This window comes from Patiria miniata, unplaced genomic scaffold (assembly GCF_015706575.1).
Source record: "Patiria miniata isolate m_02_andy unplaced genomic scaffold, ASM1570657v1 HiC_scaffold_29, whole genome shotgun sequence".
NCBI lineage: Eukaryota > Metazoa > Echinodermata > Asteroidea > Valvatida > Asterinidae > Patiria > Patiria miniata.
The window spans coordinates 24,614,977-24,634,096 of record NW_024037068.1 but is presented as its reverse complement, the minus strand read 5'-3'; the positions used below and the strand labels follow the sequence as shown (position 1 = coordinate 24,634,096).

Genomic DNA, 19,120 nt, shown 5'->3' with positions numbered 1-19,120 from the left:
CCTCGAAAGCGATTGACGTAGGCTACTCCAAGAGAAAAAAACAGCGTAGTACCTCAATGAAGATTTTAGCAATGGCGTTCAAAGGTCATCTGATTGGAGTTGACGTTAAACAAGGGTATTTTGAGCGTCACCATTATCATCCGTTCCTAAAAGTAGCCTTTTGGCGAGGGGGGGGGGTGGTCACCGCTCACCCGCCTCCGTAATATGAAAGAGGGGAAGGGAGTGGCTAGACACCATCTTTCCACAATACGCTTTTCAAAACAGATGATCATTGACTTTATTGAACAATATGTGGCGCTCTACATGGCGCCACATATGAAAAGAAAGGGAACGCAGCAAAAGACCTTTATCAGCATCCTTGTTCCCATGGGTACGAGATCTTGCTGCGCCATGTTGTTTCCCATCATGCTTTGCGCGATCTCAACCCCTGGAATTGTGTAATTTAAATGTGTCAAAATATGGCACATTATAATTAGGCTGCAGTTTATCCGTTTTAGGTGCTGTCGCCATCTTTAAAATGTTGAAAGTTGTGATTTGAAGAATCAATCCTTTCCAACATAAAAGGTTTAGACGTTGCGTTATTTAGCAAAGATTTCTATTAAATGTATGTACCCCTTTCGTCACTTTACAACCGAAGAAACAATGTTTTTTTAGCGAAAAACGAGGCTGCCATAATCCATATCGTACAGGCATCGCAAGTTTAGAATAACAAACAATTTTCGAACGTGACGTGACGTTCAAAGCACGCGAGCGCATTATGGGCGCGCCCGGCGTGCAATCTTCGAAATGCGCGCGCAGTACGCTCTGAATAGCCAGTCAGCATCGTTTATGTGTACATCACGGCCAGGGGTTAGTGAAGTTAGTCCATGGAGTCGAGGCTGCTTTATCAGTGCACGCCATCTTGAAAATCATAGCGAGGCAAATGATCCAAACAAACATAGCGGCCTAAATAGTGTGTGTTGTGCGCGAGTGACTCTCACTAAGTTACATCATATTGACAATCTTATAAATGGATAGATAACTCAAATTTTCCCGAAGCATAAATCAATATTTCAGGTAGGTCCGTCTCATTGTATTTTGAAGAAGAATCTTATAACAGAATAAAGCCGAAAACCAGCGGTCAAAATGAAGTTTCCAAGTTCCTCCATGGTTAAATGCACGTAGCACCGCCGACAGGGTAACAATCAAGACTTTACCCCATCAGCGACGTTTCTGAGCTAAAATTGCACCTGCTTAGTAGGAAGTACTTCCACGAATCCACGAATTATCATTCGCACATAAAGGTTTTATTTCCCAGAAATTAAAGAGGAACTGGCAGGCCCGGGTTGAGTGTTTCGTAGGCCCTAGGCACCATGTGTTCCGTTAGGCCCTACACCATTCTTGGCAACGGCACAAAACTTATGCAAATAAACTAAAAAAAACACTGCACAAATCAAGCCAGGGCAAAGTGGTATAGGTCCTACATCTAAAAGCCTGTTGGCACCAAGGGGGTCGATCGCGTCTCAAAAGTGGGGATCGGATGGTATGTGTGTATCTTGATGAGAACTAATAGGGAGGTTTCGCAAGCGAACGGATACGCCTACATTTACGTTTAGCTATCCGTATCCGTTTTTTACTTACGTGTAGCGAGCGAGATATGCGTGTCGTCTGCACGTATGACGTCATACGCAACTCACTATCCGCTAAACGTGCAGACGGCACGCATATCTCGCTCGCTACACGTAAGTAAAAAACGGATACGGATAGCTAAGCGTAAGTGTAAGCGTATCCGTTCGCTTGCGAAACCTCCCTAATATGAGCGACAAGCCTAACAGCATGGGGTTCGAGGGTCCGTTTAAAGGTCCCAAAAAAAATTGATTCTACATCCTCTGTGGTGCGATCTGGGAGCAACTTCTGTAGGTCTTGTAAATGCTCAAAGTATTATGCTCAAAAGATTTGCCTTTGAGAAATGTCTTGCTTAAGACTGAAAATGTCCAGTCAGTTTGCTTGAATCACATACAATGACTTAATTCCCAACAGAAAAGCAAGAAACCAAAATTCATTTGGGGATCATAGGCATCAATACATTACACATATAACCTAAAGAAAACAATAACGATGTCAATGAACGTTCCATGTGACCCAGATAAGTTGATGTTAATAGAGTGGTGTTATGTCATGGAAATAGGCATGGTTGCGGGGCATTTGTGTTTTTTAACACTACTTTTCTTGGTTTTTTTCTACTACTGATTGTGGTTATTTTCTAGTACTGATTGTCGTTATTTTCTAGTTCTGATTGCCGTTTTTTTTCTAGTACTTATTGTGGATTTTCTGAGCAACACATTTTCATTCGGGTAATCCTTGCATACACATAATTTATTCTCGACCCAGTTGACAATTCGAATTAAATCTACCGCTATATTTTCGTACATTTTAGTTTCACCTTAGCCCATTTGAAATAACCACTTGGTAACATATAGATTAAACTTTACTGTATGCAATCCGTGTGTATCTGAGTTGATTAGGTTTTAAGAAATTCGGTTCCGAAGATACACGTCACTGTGCACTTCGTAGGACAGATTGTTTTTCTCATGTTTATAGTATTTCATACAACGCGCGTATAGAGGCCGTGTGCCAGATACGGGAATACGTCGGATCGTGAAGCGCTAATGTCACACTTTTCATGTTAATGCTCCTTGGTGACGTCATAGCACTATGGGAATTAGCGTGTTAAGCGGCGTATCGTAAAACGTCACTTCGTGGAGAATGATTTCAGAGTTGTTAGAGATACACAATTAGACTCTGCGGTGTATATCTCTAACAACTCTGAAATCGTTCTCCACGAAGTGACGTTTTACGATACGCCGCTTTACACGCTAATTCCCATAGTGCTATGACGTCACCAAGGAGCATTAACATAATTAGAACTCAGATCGGAATCAAACTTTGTGAAGATGAGCATTAAGATGAAATTAAAACCTTTATGACAAAAACTCAATTTGGCCAAAAATCGAGATACACCGGTTCGTTGTGCAACCGACGATTTTATTAATCTTTTCTGGCTTATTATTCAAGAGCACAAAGTCGGCGGCCAAAAACATGGCTGATGGGACCAATTTTTAATAGAACAATTAATATTAGTATACCTTGTACATATTATAAATAGAAGAAGATTCGTTTGAAAGGTACACAAAATACCTTGTATTAAACAATATTTCAAAAGTTGATCATGTGTTAAAACAAGTTAATCAAAAATTGCTCTAAATAATGGATTGCTGATAACAATCCAATGAAAAAGGGAATTTCATTGTCTTAACCAATCATGTCAAATAACAACCAGATTACATATTAACAAAAAGTGAACATGTATTACTAGATGTCTATTAAACGGATGTCAATGTTGAATAAAAATTTCAAATAAAAGTCTGGTCCCTTTCAATGGCAAAAGCATTGGGGTAGCTTTGGTACCGTTCAAACCAACTGCACAGTGATGAATTATCCAAGTACTATAGCCGTCATAATGCATTCTCCATTGAAAGTGGCCACCATCGAGTGCACCGTGATTGCGTGTTCAGACTCATCTATGAGCTTCGTGCATGACCAAGAGAGGGCTCACTTTGCATAGTTCGTATACGATGACATTTTGAATTAGTCAACTGGGGCTTATAAGGAGTATTTGGCATTGTTACCAATCAGTATTTATCGAATTCCGAGGAAAAGCACGTGACATTTCAAATGTTTACAGAAATGCATTTTTTTAAACAGATTATAAAGATATGTTCAATAGATTTCAGACATTTCAGAGTAGAAAGTTGCATGATATTGTAAAGAAGGCAAAAACAGCAGTACACTGCATGATTTTGGGAAAATCGTAGATGATAAAAAAGGACATTTTCATACAGATGAAAACATAATTGCATATAAGAAATACACACGTGGCTAATTTATATTTAAATCATAAGTGACACAATGCGACGTCTACGTACACAAGTCTAACCAGATGGAAGTTCAACGTGAAGGAATGTACAACATGTTTTACTTCTGCTACAATTTTCAGAAATGGATGAATTTGTTCGGTTAGTATTTTGTAGCAAATAGTGTTATACTAACTTGTATGGAGCTTCGGGGTCGTACATCCTAAGACCCAAGATAAACAATCATGTTCTTGTTGTCTGGTTCCCTGACCCGACTTAAGACGAAACGGAAAAATGTGTAGCTATCGGGAGGTTGTAAGGTCAGGGACTCTGTTAGCAAGCTTGTACCCGTTTACAGGTGTGTAATAGAGTGCAAAAAACAAATGCAAACTAACTTAATATGAGAAATTGGGAGCAGTATTTGAAAAAAAGTCAGTGTTTTTCAACACTGGTCGGCGTTGGAAATTGATACAAAAAAAACACTTTTCGTGAAAACGTCAGCACACCGGGTGCCATGAATTTACAGAATGCTCAAGACTGTCATTCACTAACAGTCCAGTTCGATATTTCGTAATAATTTTGTAGTTTTGTTTTTAGATGTTTGCCAATGTTGCATGCTCCCTTTAAAATTGAAATTAATATCAAACAAAAGATTTAGTTTTTCGTTCGTAGAACAAGGTATGGTTACCTGCAGTATCGTATTTCCTTTTTTTAAGGAAATGTTGATTGGCTTTTTTTCTTCTTTTTTTGTTTTACAGAAAAGAGTTTTTTGTTAAAAACAAATTTAAAATAGTTATATTATTCAAATAGTTAGCAAAATCCGGGAAAATTATAACAAAATTTTAGAAAAAAAAAACAAGTTGAAATCAGTTGCCGCATAATTTCAGAGAGTATAGTTGTAGGGCACCTTGGCGCATTTTTTCATCATGTGCCTCGCTATAGTTCCGGTCAAATATGCAACTAAAGTTGTTCGTTTTCATCTGTAGCCTGCAGTGCTACGTGAGATGACACACAGTCGTACGCCGGTGGGGGGTCATCGTCATTTTTGCCAGCATTGACATCCGAATCTACAGTGTTTCCAAAAGTGAAGAATGAGAAAAGTTGGATCAGTTGCAGGCAGGCCCGTGCATTATTGTTGGAAACTGGAAAGCATTTACTTGGACGGTGTTTCAACATGTTGACGCCATCGGATTAGCTTATTTACTAGGACAATCGGCTTTAAACTTCATTAATCGATGGATTAAAGAAATACAAATAGTCGAGAGCTAAGAGACAAAAGTGTGTCCATTTTGGTAGCAACAGGACATTCTTACCAACTGCTTGCATGTTGGTGTAGGTGTAGGTGAAGGCTGGAGGCGGACCGTACGAAGGGCTGAATACCCTAACTTTCCTGGTTTAACAAGAGTAAAAACGACAAATCGCTCAAATATCTGGACACTGAAATCAACTAAAATAAAACTTCAATTCAAACACAGACCTCTTTCCGTCCATTCATCATCCCTGAGCAATGATGTTGCATCCGAGAGAGTGGATGCTGATAGACAAATACTAGCATTTAAGTTCCGAGAACTTGATATTCTGAACATTTAGTGAGAGTTGTTTTCAAAATAAAAAAATGAGAAAAACATTCATAGCAGGCAAGTGGGCAAGCATCCGCTTTACTACAAGATGTAAAGTCAAAGGACAAGTTAGCAATTTCCTTCAGAACCTTAACCAGGCGTGATACTTTACACCTGAAAATCTTAGCATTCAAACAATTGTTGGTCACTTCAGTATTCCAAAACGAATACGGGCCTTGTTCGATTAAGCCACACAGCATTCAGCGTCAAGTTTTAATCAAAACAATAACAAAAACAAATGGCGCAAAATTCCATCTTATAATAAAACAATAACTACCAATTAATGTTCGTTTGGTAGACTCTGTAACTGAATTGAAACAATCTTAAATTTTGCTCCAGGCGAAAAAAATGGCTTTTCAACACTTACGGATTTGGATGTGGTACAGCCCTCTTCACCTCATCTATAAAACGAGAAACAGAGACATATTCCAGTAACAATTTCAATTCAAGTAGATTACCTGATTAATCATTTACTTGTTTGGGGAGGGGTGTTTTTATCTTTTGGGAGTTGTGTTTGCACTTAGCTTACTGTACCACTTACATTTAATAGGTGCATAATTTTACAACTTGCGATATCTCATTTGAATAATGCATAATTATTCCACTGAAAATCAAATCAGTTAGCGTGAAATATTTCAAGTATGGTCAGTACAGATTGCGAACTGGCATTTTGTCCCTTGCGTTTGACTTACCATGAGGCTTACCGCTGAAGCGTTTCCAGGTGATGTATTTATGTATTGATGTTGCTAACATTAATAACAGGAGAAAGACGAAATATAACACGGACGCCGCTAGGATCACCTTTTGACTTGCTGTCGGCTCAACTGCTACCAGGTCAACTGTCGGTATTTGGAAAGGAATTGAGAGAATGAGTCGAATAATACTGACTGCCGTATCAGTCTTTTCTTGGTTCTTGGTTCTTGGTTGGTTCTTCTCCTAAGTACTCCCCGTGTATGGGAATGTATACAGGAGGCCAGAAACACCGGGGCAAACACCTTCTCAAAGCGATAAGTATCACTGGGTTCTTTTACGTGCGTTGTATCACACAACACACGGGATTTACGGCTTTACGTCCCATCCAAAGGATGAAGCAATTTAGGGCACAAGTCCACCCGGCGGGCTCGAACCCACGCCACTGTTGTTCTGAAACACCAGAGCATAAGTCCGGTGCTCTTAGCCGCTAGGCCATGACACTCAACAAAAGACTCGACACCCCCAGTCTTTGATTGGGGGATCCAAAAGTGTAACCGATTCAACCGATCTGCGTTATTGCCATAAAAGTGTCATGGCAATTTACTTCAAAGTATTCGTTCATTTTGTTTGTTAGCTTTACTTTGCTGGCATCATCGTTTAAAGGAAACGTGCAGTCCAAAATTTTCATAACGTATTTTATTTTATATATACATTCATTTATGTGTATTAAATGTGAATTAAAAGCAGAAGTGGTTCTGGTGTACGTTTAGTGTGATAATTTGCCGTCCAAAATTGAACCCCCCCCCCCCCTTTTTGATTTTTGCGGCAACTCCAAATGAGGGCGCTGTTCATGACGTAAACAAAGGCAGAGAAATCCAGGGCCCGTAAATGACCTCTGGGTACGAGACGGATTAGCGAAGCTACTGTGCTGTGTGTGTATGTGCAGCCGCCGCGTACCCGTACGTAGCATTATATGCACACGTACGAATGTGTCTACATGTACAGTACATGCGCACGTGGACGTGCCACGGTGCCACCGTTGTCGAATGAACACAACGACTACCGTCATGACCGTGAAAGTTCCGAAGACTCTTCCTCTTCTTTCCTTAGCGAATCCGATGACAACGGTACAGATTCGTCCGATTCGAATCAGAGTTCTAAAGATTCAGACACTGACTCGATGGTTTTTTAGGGGCATGCCCAAGTTGCTGTACAGACCAGCATCAAAGCACGACGGCTCAAAGTGCAGCGCAGATGGCTGTGAACTCACTGGGCCCGGACCACTTTGCTCTGGTATTTACCTTCACTTTGGCTCTCCAAATGCTCCGATATTTCGGATTTACTGGAAACAAATGAAGGCTAACTCCATCCTTGGTAGTTTTGCTACACCCAGCAGCCACACACCTTGTCGGCATGGCCGAAAATTGGGTGTTATTTCTCCTCGATTCCGAACGAAACACCAGAAAAACTTTCAGTGCCGCAATGTATATCTATGCACGCCGCAATGCCGGTGCCCCCCGCAGCGCGGCACGTCTCTGCCTTGATCGCGTCATACCCCTCGCGAAGTTTTATGTTAATGAAGCTTCCCTTTGTGGGGCGGAGTAGTTTGACCAAACATGTTCACAAATTATTTTCCCCCATTTATCCCAGAAAATAAACACCGCCATACACAAAATATTGTTAAGAACATCATCCTTTATTGATTTAAGCAAAAAAAATGCAATCAAAATTTTATTTCATGTTCCCTTTAATGATAGACGGTATCAAGAAATGTGTCCTGAATCTACAACGCGTTAACCCTTTTTGGATCAATACAAAACAACCTTATGCCTAGCGACTATCTAAGAGGGCATCCTTTACTTCAGTAAGTAATTTTAAATGAAGTATTTACCTTTTAGGTTTTTTTTTTATTTTAATTAAGTGACAATGAATGCATGAGCAGTTCATTCATGCACATCCCAGTACAGCAAAGGCATTGCCCTCTAATAGCTGCAACGCATAGTGGAAGAAGACTTTTTGTAAGATATCGATAAGACCACATCCGCCTTATTCCCTTTCCCATTTCAAAATGTAGTCCGTGTTTCCGTGTGGTGTGTATTGAACAAATCCCATTGTCCTTTTGTTTGTTGTATACAAAACATAAGGGAGGAGGGAGGGAGGGAGGGGGCAGGTTCCTGTTTTCCAAATGGGGGCGCTCTTTAAAACTGACCATTATTGTGCATACTGGAAACTATATGCAGATTTTCACGGCGCATTGTAATGTTTTTTTAGCTGGCTGTATTTTGTTGGTTGATGCCAGGACTCTCTATTCAATAATCACAAAAATCCGCCGGGGGCCAAGGTGCCCCCTCTGCCCCCCCCCCCCCCCTTGATACGCTAGATGGTCGTTGCTGACCAGAAGGTTGGTCACTGCTGGCTGGCCACAACTGACTGACAGGCTTGTCACTTCTTGTTTGTTGGTTGGTCACTGCTGGCTGGCTGGCTTGTCACTACTGGCTGCCTGGATTGTCACTGCTGGCTAGCTGGCTAGCGCACTGGCCTTGTTCATATTGGCTGGCATGCTGGCTGGTTCATCGCTGGCTGGTTGGCTGGCTGACTGGTTGGCCACTATGGCTTTCTGTGTAGTCAGTGCTTGTTGGCTGGTTGGTCACTAGCTGGCTTACTCCCCGCCTCCCCTGTCATAACTGCCTGGCTGGGTGGTCACTGAAGGCTGGCTGGTTGGTCACTGAGTGACTGCTGGCTGGCTGGGCAGTCACTGCTGAATGGCTGGGCGGTCACTGCTGAATGGCTGGGCAGTCACTGCCGAAAGGCTGGTTGGCCACTGCTGGCTTTCTGGTTGGTCACTATTGGCTGACGGGCTGGTTGAATGCTGTTTGCGGGCTTGTTTGGTCACATCACTGCTTCGTGGCTGAATGGTCACTGCTGGATACTGGTGTGTGTTTACTGGCTGTCTGGGCAATATCACTGTCAGCTGGTTGGGTTGGTCACTACTGGCTGCAAGGATAGTCAATGATGGCTGGATGGGTAGTCATTGGCTGGCTGACTGGCTGACTCCCCGGTTGATCGGTGGCAAGCTGGTTAGTTGGTTGGTCACCGCTGGACTGGCAAGCTAATCGCTGGCTGGCTCTTTGGCTGGTTGATCACTACTGGTTATCTGCTTGATCACTGCCGGACCAGTTGGGCTTAATATTCAGTCTCTATGTACTTTTAAAAATCGCACATTTTTTTTCAGTAACTTTTAAGGCCAACTATTTCCTGTTCATTGTGAGAATTATGTCCATCAGATTGCACAAGGAGGGGGTGGTTGTTGTCAGGGGGACGTTAGCAGAAATATGCTTTAGTAGATCTATGATATAGATATGCTCCCGTAGATCCGCCATTTCAAACCGATATCTGATGATGACATCATAAATAATTATAAGACATCATAAATAATTATGTGGATCATTGGATAGGGTTAATTTCCGTTAATATCCCACCCCCCCCCCACACTTTTTCTTGATAAGAAATCCAAAATGAGAGGTATTTTTATAATGTCCCAAAAATAAAAATGCATTCAGAAGCGCTAAAAAATGAAGAAAAAAATACAAAAGCTTAAAATTCACCTTTTTGATGTAAACGCGAGTATACATGAAGATGTACATCTGTATCATGAACAGCGCCCAGTAGTGTAATGTCGCGTCCAGCTTCCTCCTCCCCCCCCCCCCCCTTCGAATTTCCACGGCCGGGCATTTTTTTTATTTTGGTCATCCCCCATCCCTTCCACCACCCCCTTCCCCTCCCACTTTCACAGATATATACGCCAGTGCGAATCCCCACTTCGTGTCGGTAGTGCAAAAGTTAGTGGAGAGACAGGTGGCGAGTCTATCAGGTAGGGCTTAAACACAACAATTGCCTGTGGCGCATTTGTTTGTGTCTTTTGTCACCCCTTTTGTGACTGGTTTTGGAATGACTCAGCCCTATTTTCATCAGAAATATTGACGTAAAAACCATGACATTGGTGTACATGTAACGTTTATTTAATGCGCACGAAGAAACAGTTTACAAATTTTCTTGGTCGTACACCGTTGGTTTACTGAACTAGAACGGAAAGTAAATCTACTTGAGGCCAAGTTCTGGAAATATTGTCATAGCGTGTGTTTGTGTGTGTCCAAGACCACATTAAAGTATCATTTATTATGATAACATTCGTGAAGCAAGTTCTGTTGGCGCTGGCACTGGTGCAGCATTTTATCACACAAGGTAAGTCAACTTTAAGTATGAAGACGACAGACACAGCTAACAAAGTTACAGACACATTAACGTGTAGTGAAATCTTGGTCATTCAAATCTCAAGGAGATAGGTGAACAAAAAAGACAAATCTCTGTTCAGGGGTAGGAATGGAACGGTGATTGGGTGCACTTTGGGCAGTGAAATGAAATGTACAGATCCGTATTTCATCGAGTCCAACTTTCACCCTCAGCGGTTTGAAGGTTTTAGGAATATCACGGTGCATCAATATTGCACCAGCGGTTCGCACACATCAGACAATTACCAAGCCCAGACCCATGGGGTTCTGATCAATCACAGTAGTAATTAATGTCCGAAATGTGTGCACTTAATTTCATCAGGAGCGGATCACTAACCTTACACATTCAGTAATAGGCTATCGTGGAAATGTGGAATACTGTGATAGCTTATCACGGAAACGTGGACTATCGTTAAAGCCTATCACAGAAACATAGAATTCGGCGATAGGCTATCGTGAAAGCAAGTATTTCCGTGATAAGATGTCGTTGAATCGTGGAATTTGTGATAGGCTAACGATATCATGGCATTTCGCTTTGCCACGATAAAACATCACGGAATTCCATGTTGCTGAGATACCCTATCGCGGTATTCCACGTTTTCGTGATAGGCTATCACAGTATTCCGTGTTTCCACGATAGTGTATCGTGGTTTTAAACATATTTTATGATGGAATTCCATGTTTCCCAGATATTTCATCCCAGTAACGCAGTAACACGGATGGTCATCATACGCTTCCATCAAATATATGGCGGGTTTTTTTTTATTTAACCTCGATGTTGATGTTACTAAAACATAAGTTGGGCCAAGGGGCTGAATATTCAGTCTCTATGTAATTTAAAATTCGCATATTAGGCCATCAGCCTCAGTCCAAAATGTTGGCCACCGGTATCGAATGAGGGGAATAATCGTCATAGCGATTTTTGGCAAGGTGTACACCTCCAGTGTTGGAAAAAAATGTGAAAGCATTGCAACAGTGGCAGCTTTTTGGGTATTATCACTTTTTGTTTCAAAATGTCAATCGAAATGCTTGTTACAAGTCTAGGGGCAGTAACCTTGCGCATGCGTACTATTATAGTTTACGACATGATTTGATACTGACCAACCCCTAAGGCTGATGGACTATAATTGTTTTCAATTACTTTAGTAAAAGTCAGACTATTTTTTGTTCATTGTGAAATGCATGTTTATCCGTCAAATTGCACAAAATCACGAGTTCATGAGTTGTATATAATGAGTTTCGTCACTTTTTTTCCTTAAAATAACCTTAACGTCAACACTGCGGTGATGTCATTCCTAGGCTTCATGGTAATAAATGTATGAACACCGTCAAGAACCGGGTCAATGCTACAAGACATGGACAGAGATTCATGGCAATGCACTGTACGCAGAGAAGACAATTTAGGGAAAACTTACAAAAATTCCCAAAAATGTATATCTACTGACATGCACACGGTAGTAAGTTGACAAACAAATCATGAATCGCCACTTCCAGTCACTAGAGCTGAAAGGTGATGAAACGACAGGCAACGAGTCTACCAGGAACTTGAACACGAAAAATCGGACTGTTTTGGAAACATGACAGGAATGTTGGCTTTTGTTGCATACTGTGCACAATGCACAATTCACAATGCACTGTTTACGGACTGAGTCACTGCTACCATTCTAACTATTGACATCAAATCATAATACGTACGTTGCCCCTCTTTGACTCCCGGAAAATTGCAAAACCCATTTCAGTTTACATTTTCAGTTTCACAGTACGTATATAGTACTAAGTTTTGAACCGACTGGGTTCTGTTCTACCATTACTACAGAACTGTTGATATGAAAAACACAACGTTGGTATTAATCGTATTCAAGGTGCGTCGAGAATAGTTCATCAGTTCATGTATTTGTTGCCCGTACACTGTACGAACTAGACTGGAAAGTAGAATCCATTTGAGGCTAAGTTCTGACAATAGTCTCATGGCGTGGATGTGCTCGTCACCGCATTTGTAATTTGTGTACAAACTATAAAAGATGGCCTTTATGAAGCAACTGGTGCTGGTGCTGGCACTGGTGCAACATTACATCACACAAGGTAAGTCAAGTTTGGAAATAAAGACGACAGACAAAGAAAATTATGGATTCTAGGAATTCCATGGTGCGATCTGGGGCGATTTTTGATCAGTTTAACCAATTTTGTTTCAGCAAAATATCATCATTTAAACATAATTTTTGAGTTTGGAGTCATTGACTCAGCTAGAATCAAAATTACATATTTTATTCTACATATTTTATTCAGAACGAAAAAAGGAAAGGAGGAACATGTCCAACCCCTCCGTCCCCAACCGACCAACGCCCGTGGCTAAGATCGTCTTAAGAATGAGAGTAACTGGTCTTAACTCGCTACACGTCCTAAGATCGATTTCACCAAACTCATGATGCGTTCAACGCTTCCTATAAATCCTTTAGCAATGCTGAACACGCCTCAACATGAGATAGGTCTCATAGGTTCGTCTTAAATCATGAATACCTGTGCAATTTCGTAAATCGTCTGGAAATCATTGCATTGTATTCTCGCCAAAGTCGAGTGATGACCGAGAGCCATAATTGCAGACAAATCAACCACTATAGAGACATATTTGAAAAGATTTCTGACACGTATTTTTTTTTTAATTATTATATTTTATATCTATGATCTTTTTTGGGGTAAAATGTCGTGTTCTATGCTCGAACGCGGCAAATTGGTTTGGCGAGTTTTTTGGTTTTTTTTTTTTATTATTACCGGCCCAGGAATAGAAAGGTGATTAAGCTCACTGTGAATTGTGAAATGTACTACATGTATTAAGGTCCGTGTTTCATACAATCCTACTTCGACACTTAAGCAGCATACCGCTATTATGAATCTCATATGCCCTTATCGGCTGTGTACAGTGGAGAGACCGGTCGGTGTTCCATAAGGCCAAAAAAAAAAAGTCTCCGGTTTCTGGTATGGAGCTTGCCCCAAAAGTGGTGCGGCGACGCGGTTTTTTTTTTTTTTTACCTTTTTTTTTTTTTTTTTTGGCTTCAAATGTCGGCTGATGACTGCAAATGGTGCCCGACTTAACTTAGTGCAAATATATGGGAGTCCAGAGAGACCACATAAATCTTATTCTCGATCATAACCCCTTTTAAAAACACGTTAAAATTGTGCAGCAGCAGAATTCCAGTCAAACCAGTGAGTTTGGCGGTTTTGAAACATCATCTTGTATTGAAAAAAAAAAAATCATTTTGCCGACGCGCATGGCTACGGCGACGCGCGCGCATACCAGAAACCGGAGCCTTTTTATTTTGGCCTAAAGGACAGTGGACAGTCTTATATCTGTTTTCAAACGCTGTGATTAAAGCAATAGTCCATCATTTGCAGCTATCTGAAAAGTAACTGGCGTAATTATTATTGAAGAACATACTTAGTTGAAAGATGTTAAGGGGAATATACTCCCTGTGAAATTATTCATTCTGGCAAGCTGTCATTTTGAAGTAATCAACGAAAGAAGGCCTTTCCAACGGTGCGTCTTAAGACGCACCGGTGCAGCGTGCGCAAGCATTGGTACGACGCACAGGTGGGCGCAGTTGCTATTATTCGTCGGATCAGTGCGCGACATTGCGTATAGCTACAGTTCAAAACGAATTCAAAATATGATTCAGCAACTTTTGATTTGAAATTGAGATCCTAGAATGCTGTTTTTTCGGAATATACAACTGAAGCTGATCTGAAACTTCATCAGGTTAGTTGTTCAGTGTACTTCATTAGATTTTGAACACTTTTGTTGCTTCAAACGAACAAATGCACAAATTACAAATGATGGACCATATCTTTCAATTTTTGTCCGCTACGGTTCAAAGTATTTCAAACGTCGTCGTTCACTGTTGAATGCCACATTTTCTTTAGCCGACAGATCGACGTTCTGAAATGCAATCACGGCAGAAACTTGTCTTTTGTTATTATGATTTGTGAACACGAAAACAAAATGCTCCCTAAATCTTGATACAGACTGAATAACACTTCGATGAAATGTTTCATTCACAGCTGGCGCATTACCATACGAGGCCCGACTGACTTTGACGATTGTTTTGGGTTTGGGATCTCCCGTTACTTTCTTCCTAATTGTCGTTGTGGCCATCATATGCTTGAAAAAGTGCTACACCTGTGTACGTGCGCATTGCAAAGCCAGACCTACTCCAGGTGAGGCCAGAGACTAAAAGAAATTCTTGTTTAGGATAGATCAGTAGTGCCTTGGGTCTGTATGGTCGATATGACGTCATCATTTTGGCCTCTTGGCCAATCAGAATGCTCCATTTAGCCTTATTAGCATAAATCATGAGGCAAGTTTGAAGAGCCCAGTCGATTAGTGTCGGAGGAGTGTTCACTTGCATAGGCGATTTAAAAAAAAAAACAGCGATAACAATAGGCAATATTTTTTGTAATCTATAATGAAAATAATACGACCGATTATGATTGTCTTATTGAAGAATTAATCTTTTAGTAAAATTTTAGCAAAATATTACCTATATTGTCTATTGTTATCGCTTTTTTTTTAAATCGCCAATGCAAGTGAACACCTCTCCGAAACAAATCGAACATTCAAGCTTGCCTCACGATTTATGCTAATAAGGCTAAATGGAGTGTTCTGACGTCACATCGACCATGCAGACCCAAGGCACTACTTAGATCTGCCTCAAAATATTGCCTACAAGAGAATTTACTAATACCTTGATGGTGTTTTTTTTTAAGGTTCAATACCAGGTACAGTCATGTTTCAGAGATTATATCTTAACTCCTGATTCAAACGATATGAGTAGAGACTACTTATTCGGCCCTCATTTTGTAGTCGACCCTTGTATTCTCTTAATTATGTCGTATTCCCATGTCCGAATCTAAATTGGGTTGGTAAGTCAATCAGATTCTCTGCGTCGATTAGGTGACGAATATAAACGTGATAGCCAATAAGAGAGCGCCTTTTCGGGGCAGCGCAGACCGCTGCTATTTTTATTTTGTATATGTAGTCAGTCCTGGGTCACCATTTGTAAATAGTGATCTGATTGGTCAGAAATCATATTAGTCCATATTTGGAAATTCCCCAAGATTCACTGGAGTGCTTTCTTCTTGTTTCCATTTGTACAGGGGAGCCTATCACAAACCTGCCTCTGCCAAATTCGTAAGTACCTAGCCCTGAATGCGATTTTTTTTTAATTCCAAATGCATCAGCAACAACTGTAATTAGAAATTAAAAAATTACATTTGCAGTTTTAAAGTGTTGGTCTTCTTCGGCACATTAAATTACTTTAAGGCTGACTGGTTGGTCGATGGCTGGCTGGATAAACGGTTAATTGTCCACGCTATTTACTGCTGGTTGGATGGATTGTCACTGCTGGTTGCAGACCAGTAAATCGGTCTGAAATTCCCTACGCCGGCCAAATCACGATTTGCATGACCTCAAAATATTCAGTATTTGAGCATACTGTGGGCCATGAACTTAAGGGTTTGTAAAAATAAAATATGGGTGGAAGCCGTGCAAAGGACTGTGAGCTTGTAGTACCGTTCAATTTGGATGAAATTGGGGCCCTTAAAGCGCCCTATTTTGCAATGGGGTGATCATCTTCGGATGGATCATCTTCGGATGGAAAATTTCCCTTAAATGTCATCAGTTAATTCCCCCCCCCCCCCCCCCAAAATTGAAAAGAATATGAAAGATGATGCAATAAGCTTTAATTTGATGTGTGTCTCGAACACCTTGGAGAGTTGTGAGTATTTTTCCCGAATTTCTGAAGTGTGAGCATTTACCATTGGGGTCTATGGAAGTTTATTTACTGGTCTGGAACCTGCTGGCTTGCAAGCTGGTGACTGCTGGCGCGCTTGAGGGTCACTGCTGCCTGTCTGGGTGGTCACTGTTGTCTGGCCGGGTGATCACTTCTGGCTAGCACGCTGGCCATTGGTCATTTCTGGCTGATTGGATTGCGTGTCCTTTAGCCTGAAGGCTTGTCACTGCTGCGCTATATGGTCACTGCTGGCCAGCAGTTTCAAGTTGGTCACTGCTGCTGGCTGCCTGGATTGTCACTGCTGGCTGGCACGCTGCAGTCATGTGCTGGCTTGCTGGTTGGTCATTGGCCGGCATGCTGGCTGGTTGATCACTGGCTATTTGGGTGGCTGGTTGGTCACTATGGCTGCAGGCTCTGTGGTCACAGCTGCTACCTTGCTGGGTGGTCACTGATGGGTGGCTGGTTGGTTACTGCTGGCTGGTTTGGTGGTCATTGCTGAACGGGTTGCTTGGTCACTGCTGAATGGCTGCATGGTCACTGCTGGGTGTCTGGTTGGTCACTACTGGATGGCTGGTTGGTCGCTGAATTTTACTGGCTGGCTGGTAACGTCACTGCTTGCTGGCTGGATGGCCACTGCTGGCTAGCTGGGTGGGTGGTTACTGGCTGTCTGGGTAATCATTGTCTAGCTAGCTGGTTAGGTGGACGTGGTCACTACTGGCTGCCAGGGTGGCCACTGCCAACAGGCCTGCTGGTCACGGGCTGGACAGATGGTTAACTGACAGGCTTGCCACTTGCTGGCTGACAAGCCACCTGACCTGGGTGGCTGGTAACTTCTTCAATATGGTGGCGGGCTACCTCATTCAGCAAGTAGGCGGGCTGCCTTTAGTCTTTGGAATGAAGGGATAATTGTTCGGACGCCATTATCTGTTATGTGAACCTTTTTTTTCATTTTCCCCATAAACAGGTTGGATTTGTTTACAGAGGCGCCTCCAAGCTACGAGAACGCACTTGGTAAGACATCTGTAAACTATATTTCCTTCACCGTTATTCCTCTGTTAAACGTTCCTCGGTTTCTGTTGTATTGCCGTTTGTAAGTCTCTCAGAGTGTTGACTTTACTTAGCATTACATTTATTTTCTTTTAAATATGCAGCTTTCATGTAGTGCCAGGAATTTAAAAAGGACCTTCCGTTTGTATATGGGAATAAAGCCCGGACTAAGATGAGAAGAAACAAAAACACGAATGACGTCAGATCCATGGACACATTTTCCTTAAAAAACTACTTAAGACTCCTCCTACCATAATCACTTATTTTGGTTCCATGACATTTGTCTTTTTGGTTGTTGTTGTTGGTGGTGGTGGTGGTGCGTTGTGTTTTTTTTTCCGATTGGGGTTACAATAAATAAAATTCCTTAACAGTTGATTATGACTTATTGAGACTCGTGATGTTTAGCTTTAATGGCCATTTCGAATACAAAAACAAACGGCTCACTCTCTTCAATTGAAGCTGTATTGTCCGCGTGAACCAACTGGTGTCTGCTCAATTCGTAACGGTCCTGCATAAGGAAATCAGTTGTACATGCAAACTTGCATTCAACCGAAGAATCTGATATTTGTTTTTTCCATTTTATAATTATAGAAATGGTCGTCAGAGTTGTTGCCGAGGATGTTGGTCCCCCACCATATGAATCCTTATTTAAGGACATGCCCCCACAGAAGTCTCCAGAACACGTCACGCTACCTTGTTGACGCTAGAACCAATTGGGATTAAACTGGTCTTTGAACTTGTATTAATAATACCGGAGTCTTACATAGCGCACGTATCTACCAACAATTAGGCACTCAAGGCGCTGGTAATTATGTATATTATTAGAGACAGGTAAATGAAGTTTGTGAGAAAATGTGATACCCGTTTATGAAGCACTTTTATACAAGGTGCTGCGGCACATATTGCATTCACTGCCAGAAACACCGGGGCAAACCCCTTCTCTTAGCGATACTTTTTTTTTTTTTTTTTTTTTTTTTTACATTGGCATGATATATTGCCAGTTTTGATTAGGTTTGTATATATCTCTTTTGCTTTGTGTGTTTCCCTCACCCCAACTATACCAAATCCATACCATCCCAGCACCTGGGTTTTGTACAGCAGTGTATTTTGATGATTTCAGAATTTCAGGACACGTGGATTTCCGTATTGTATATGATGCAGTGAGTGCTATTATATAGTTTTAGTGCTGTTGGATTTTTGAGAGTTAATGAATAAATTTCCTCTGGCGTATACACAAAAATGTAATTGGACTTTTGAGCTAAATCTTTGAGCTTGAACATGTTGAATAAACAGCTTTTAGTTCTCCTCCCCCCCCCAAAAAAAATGTATGGACTTTTACTATTTAATATAGCGCGGAAGGCGTAAATCCTGGGGAAAAGGGAGGATACCCCTTCTCCACCCCCACACATACATCTTCGTAAACACCGGCAATCGTGGAGCCCCTTATTATCCCTAATCCTTATTCCTTTGTTTGTACTTCAACTTTTCAGCAACAGCTTTCATTGGTTTTGTACACGAATTTCAATCGTGGACGTTCGGTCAATCGTGGACGTGTTTGTGTCCTAACCCTTTTGCCTTAGGTCCACCGTATTGCCGGTGTTTACATGCTCACCCACACGCACGCACGCACGTTGCCTGCAATCGTTTCCCCATATTGTCATTCTTTTGTTTGTAGGCCTACATGTACTTCAACTTGTTAGGAAGACCTCCCATATGGTTTGCACACGATCGCCAAGGGACCTTCAGGAATTGGGGACCCTATTGTCCTCTATTGTTCAACGTCCCCTATTGAATGC

At 41.5% G+C, this 19,120-nt stretch overlaps 1 long non-coding RNA gene across 1 annotated transcript; it reads left to right on the top strand.

Annotated features, from left to right (window-relative positions):
- The first annotated feature begins 10,224 nt into the window (after positions 1 to 10,224).
- Positions 10,225 to 15,678, top strand: LOC119736077. The gene is made up of 3 exons (XR_005272271.1): positions 10,225 to 10,447; positions 14,548 to 14,703; positions 15,643 to 15,678. It is a non-coding gene; the product is annotated as an uncharacterized LOC119736077 (long non-coding RNA).
- Positions 15,679 to 19,120: the final 3,442 nt, after the last annotated feature.